This window comes from Rana temporaria, chromosome 11 (assembly GCF_905171775.1).
Source record: "Rana temporaria chromosome 11, aRanTem1.1, whole genome shotgun sequence".
In the NCBI taxonomy this organism is placed as follows: domain Eukaryota; kingdom Metazoa; phylum Chordata; class Amphibia; order Anura; family Ranidae; genus Rana; species Rana temporaria.
Genome location: NC_053499.1, coordinates 124,318,473 through 124,324,329, shown reverse-complemented (window position 1 = coordinate 124,324,329; position 5,857 = coordinate 124,318,473).

The window sequence follows — 5,857 nt, the reverse complement described above, 5'->3', positions numbered from 1 at the left end:
TCTGAGGTCTCGGACAATGCTATGCCGCTGCTTTCCCCACAGGGAGCCTTGGGGCCATCGGGATCTGGGGCTGGAGCTGACGCGGGTCAGTCCAACCCTAAGATGGTCACGGAGGAGGTATTACTCACCTCTTTAAAAGAGATGCAGAAAAGCATGGGTAAAATGATAGCCGCAGCTATGCGGGGCAGTAAGCGGAATAGATCTCCGTCGCCCGAGCGCGGACCCTCAGAAGAGGAGGTCCTTTCCTCAGGGGAATTGGACGACCTCTTGGACAAGGACCAAGTAGGTTCAGGGATCGAAGATCCGGATACAGAGGAGTCTGGGGCAGTCTCCCTGAGGGAGAGCTGGTGGATTCAAGGATTGTCGGACTTGGTCCATAGGGCATTCAACTTGCCAGTACCAGATCTCCAGGTATCGACGGTTTCAGCTTTGGGCTCACTGAGCGCCTCAAAGCAATGCTGTGTTTCCGATCCATCCTCTATTAGAGGGAGTTTTGTTCCAAGATTGGAACAAGCCAGATAAGATCTTCTTACCACCTAAGAAGTTCTCTGTCCTATATCCTATGGAAGAAAAATTTTCCAAAAGATGGGCTACTCCTGCAGTGGACGCAGCCATCTCATGTGTTAACATGCCCTGTAGAAAACATACAGGTGTTCAAGGATCCAGTTGATAAGCGCTTGGAAGCACTACTTAAGAACTCCTTCACTACTGCAGGGGCAGTAGTACAGCCAGCTGTGGCTGCGATTGGGGTCGCTCAAGCATTATCGGATCAATTTAAGCAGATGCTTAAACTTATTCCTGCCCAGCAGGCAGAAGAATTTTCGGATGTCCCTAAGGCCATATGTTTTACGGTAGACGCAATCAAGGATTCTATCCAGCAAGCGTCACGTTTATCGTTATCCCTTATCCATATGAGAAGACTCTTATGGTTAAAAAGCTGGGAGGCTGAGCCCCCATGCAAGAAGCTCCTGGTAGGGTTCCCCTTCCATGGAGGACGACTCTTCGGAGAAGACCTAGATAAATACATTCAGACCATTTCAAACGGCAAGAGTACTCTCTTGCCAACTAAGAAGAAGGTTCAGGGGCCTGCGTTTAAACGACAGTATTCCCCTGGGCAGGGGCCCTCTAATGCCAAGCAGTATCGACGGCCTCCTGCAAAAGCAAACTTCGGCTTCAACAGCAAATCACAAGGACAGGCTGTTAGAGGCAAAAGGCAGTGGTTTCGCAAACCAGCAAAACCAGCCCCCAAGCCAACCTTATGAAGGGGCGCCCCCACCCACGAAGGTGGGGGGAAGGCTGCGACTCTTTTCAGAGATTTGGGAAGCCAGCATTCCCGACGAGTGGGTACGGTCTTCCGTGGCCACAGGCTACAAATTAGATTTCCTAAGGTTTCCTCCTCCTCATTTCCAGGAGTCGAGGATTCCAAACGATCCGCCTCGGATTCCGGCCAGTCCTGGAACAGGGGCTGGGTTTCTACTCCAACCTATTCATCATCCCCAATGGAGATGTCAGGCCAATTTTGGACCTAAAGATGGTAAATGCATATCTAAAGATCCGCTCATTTCGGATGGAATCCGTGCGGTCAGCAGCTGCCACACTCCAGAAGGACGACTTCATGGCGTCCATAGACATAAAGGATGCCTACCTTCATGTTCCAATTTATCAGCCACATCAAAGATATCTACGCTTCATGGTGGCTTCGCGTCACTTCCAATTCGTGGCGCTTCCCTTCGGGTTGGCTACGGCCCCCCGGGTGTTCACGAAGGTCCTAGCTCCGATCCTAGCCAAGCTAAGGATCCAAGGGGTCACGATCCTAGCATACCTGGACGACCTCCTAGTCATAGACCACTCGTCTCCCGGCTTGGAGCGAGCAGTGGCCCTCACGGTCCAATACCTCGAGAGGTTCGGCTGGGTCCTAAATCGAGAAAAGTCAGCTTTCCAGCCCACAAGGCAGTTGGAATATCTCGGCATGAGATTAGACACAGAACAACAAGGAGTGTTCCTACCTCTGAGGAAGGTAAAAGCCATCAAGGAATTAATCCTACTGGTTCTAAGCAAGAAAGAACCGACTATTCGCCTATGTATGAGGTTACTAGGCAAGATGGTGGCCACGTTCGAGGCGGTACCATACGCCCAGAGCCACACTCGCATCCTACAGGCAGCCATCCTGTCAGCATGGAGCAGAAGGCCACAGGCCTTGGATATCCCGTTGCCGCTCTTATCAAGAGTCCGACAAAGTCTGTGTTGGTGGTTAGACCCTCAGAATCTACTGAAGGGGAAGTCTTTCAGCCCAGTGGCTTGGAAGATAGTGACCACAGACGCCAGCCTGACGGGCTGGGGAGCAATTTTGGATGGTTGCACTCGCCAAGGTACTTGGGCAAAGCCAGAGAAGCAGTTGCCCATCAACATCTTGGAGCTCAGAGCTGCTCGACTAGCCCTCAGGGCTTGGACGTCAAAATTGCAGGGGTTCCCGGTGAGAATTCAATCAGACAATGCCACGGCCGTGGCATACATAAATCACCAAGGGGGAACCAGGAGTCAAGCCGCTCAGAGAGAGGTGAGCTTGATTCTCCTATGGGCAGAGGCGCATGTGCCCTGCATATCGGCAATATTCATTCCAGGAGTGGACAACTTTCAGGCGGACTTCTTAAGCCGCCAGACTCTATGGCCGGGGGAATGGTCTCTGCATCCACAAGTCTTTCAAGCACTCTGCCAAAGATGGGGAGTGCCGGACGTGGATATCATGGCATCGAGACTCAACAAGAAACTAGACAGGTTCATATCCCGCTCAAGGGATCCGATGGCCTGCGGAACCGATGCGTTGGTTTGCCCTTGGCATCAGTTCAAACTTCTTTATGCGTTTCCCCCGCTCCAGTTACTACCCCGCCTGCTGCGCAGGATCCGGGTGGAACACATACCAGTCATCCTGGTAGCTCCAGCATGGCCCAGAAGGGCATGGTACTCACTCATCCTAAAGATGGTAGTGGGAGACCCTTGGACTCTTCCTCTACGGCCAGACCTGCTATCGCAAGGTCCGATCCTCCACCCTGCCTTACGGCATCTAAATTTGACGGCCTGGAAGCTGAATCCCTGATTCTCAGGGGTAGAGGTCTGTCTCAGAAAGTAGTCTCTACCCTAATCAGAGCCAGGAAACCGGTCTCTAGGGTGATTTATTACAGGGTCTGGAAGGCCTATGTAGGCTGGTGTGAGTCCAAGCGATGGCTTTTCTCGCAAATTTACCATCGATAGAGTATTAAGTTTTCTCCAGCTAGGAGTGGATAAAGGATTGGCATTAAGCACAATCAAAGGACAGATTTCTGCTCTGTCAGTGTGGTTTCAGCGGCCGCTGGCCACCCACTCGCTGGTTAAGACCTTCCTTCAAGGGGTCTTACGTATTAGACCTCCAGTTAAATCCCCGCTTTGTCCGTGGGATTTAAATCTTGTTCTGTCAAGTTTACAGAAACAACCGTTTGAGCCGTTGGCTGAAATTCCTTTGGTTCTACTGACAAGGAAGTTAGTATTTTTGGTCGCCATAGTTTCCGCAAGAAGAGTTTCGGAGCTAGCGGCCTTATCCTGTAAGGAACCATATCTTGTTTTTCATAAGGACAGGGTCGTTCTCCGCCCTCATCCTTCCTTCCTACCGAAGGTCATATCCAGTTTTCATTTGAACCAGGATTTGGTATTACCATCCTTCTTCCCTAAACCTACTTCCAGAAAGGAAGGGTTGCTGCATACCTTGGATATTGTCAGGGCCATGAAGGCCTATCTTAAAGCTACAAAGAAGATCCGGAAAACAGATGTGCTGTTCATTCTACCGGAGGGGCCCAAGAAGGGGCAGGCAGCTGCAAAGTCCACCATTTCTAGGTGGATTAAGCAATTAATCACTCAGGCCTACGGCTTGAAAGGGTTGCCTCCTCCAGTATCATTAAAGGCTCATTCTACTAGAGCCATGGGCGCCTCCTGGGCAGCACACCACCAGATCTCTATGGCTCAAGTTTGCAAGGCGGCAACCCGGTCTTCTGTCCACACGTTTACAAAATTCTACCAGTTGGACGTAAGAAGGAATACTGATACTGCCTTCGGGCAGGCAGTGCTGCAGGCTGCAGTTTGAGACCCTCGGATTCCGGGGGCTCCTCTTGTTCGAGTTAAATTTAAAATTTAAAATTATTTTTCTCAACTAAGTTGGATTTATTATGATTTGAGTATATCTCTAAATTAAATCCTTTTGTCTTGGAGATGTTCTCCCTCCCCTCATTGTAAGCATTGCTTTGGGACATCCCATATAGTAATGAATGCCGCTCTGTGTCCCGTGATGTACGATAAAGAAAAAGAGATTTTTAATACAGCTTACCTGTAAAATCTTTTTCTTGGAGTACATCACGGGACACAGAGCTCCCACCCCTCTTTTTTGAGGACCATTTTGGGAGGCATACTGCTTGCTACAAAACTGAGGTACTCCTCCTATGGGAGGGGGTTATATAGGGAGGGGCATTTCCTGTTTGAGATTGCCAGTGTCAACACCTGAAGGTACTCCATATAACCCATATAGTAATGAATGCCGCTCTGTGTCCCGTGATGTACTCCAAGAAAAAGATTTTACAGGTAAGCTGTATTAAAAATCTCTTTTTTTGTATTTTTTTTTTTTTTTTGTCTACTTCTATACTTTTGCGTATATTACAAACATGTTTTCAGATGTCTTCTTGTGCAGATCTCCGCATGGTGCTTTCAGTCCATTCAAAAGTGATTTAATGTATATGTGGGGTGACTTGCATGCTGGGTCAAGTAATGTTAGTAGGGCCGAAACAATCGATTAGTTTCATAATCGTTTAGTTGTCTATTAATCGATTAATCCAGTAACATAATGGGGTTAAAACAACTAAAATTGGCCCTTTATAGTACAAAAAAAGCAAATCGCTACTGTAAATATTACTTTCACTGTCTCACAGTAAATAATGAACCCCTTACAGTAGCAATTATTTGCTCTTTTTGTACTTATTTTTGTTTTTTTAACCCCATTATGTTACTAAACATCTCAGGCTGGGGTCACACCTCTGTTTTTTGGTGCTTTTTGCAGAAACACACTACAGTTCATTTACATGCTTTCCTATGGGACACGTTCACATCCATGATTTTTTTTCAACTGCTGCGTATTTGGAAAGGGCAAGGACTTTTTAACGCAAAACGGTACTATATTTTTTTATTTATTTTTTTAATTAATCTACTTCAACGGAGAAGCTGCAGAAAAGCATGTAATGTGTTTTTGCGGCAATTTGTGTTTTGTAATCTGCCCAACAACAAATTGTCCCAAATTTTCTTTTTTTTTAAATTTCATATATTTTTTTTTTTAAGGCTATTATGCGATTAATCTAAACAATAATCGTTAGTTGCAGCCCTAAATGTTAGGACTCTAAACAGCATGTTCCCAATCTATGCTCCTGACCCAGGCGTAACTCTTTTTAATGCAGATAAAGTGGGAGTAAACTGCAGCAAAAAAAAAAAAAAAAATCAAATGCATGGCAATGGCATAATGTGCTAGTTTGCATTGCACACTGGCACATTATGAAATATTTGCCTTAAAACAAAATGCTCCAGCAATGTGCAGACAGGGCTTCCATCTGCAGATTCTGGCATTCAGCCACTCGCAGTCGGATCTTCATAGTGTATTCGCCAATGGCAGCAGGCAGTGTGACTATCTCCTAAACTGGAAGTTTAGACGATGTTCACTGTACCTACAAGTAAGCCCTTTATAATAGGCTTACCTGTTGGTACAAGTAAAAAAAATAACTTGATTACCACTTTAAAGGGGTTGTAAAGTCTCATGGGTTTTTCACCTTGATGCATTCTATGCATTAAGATG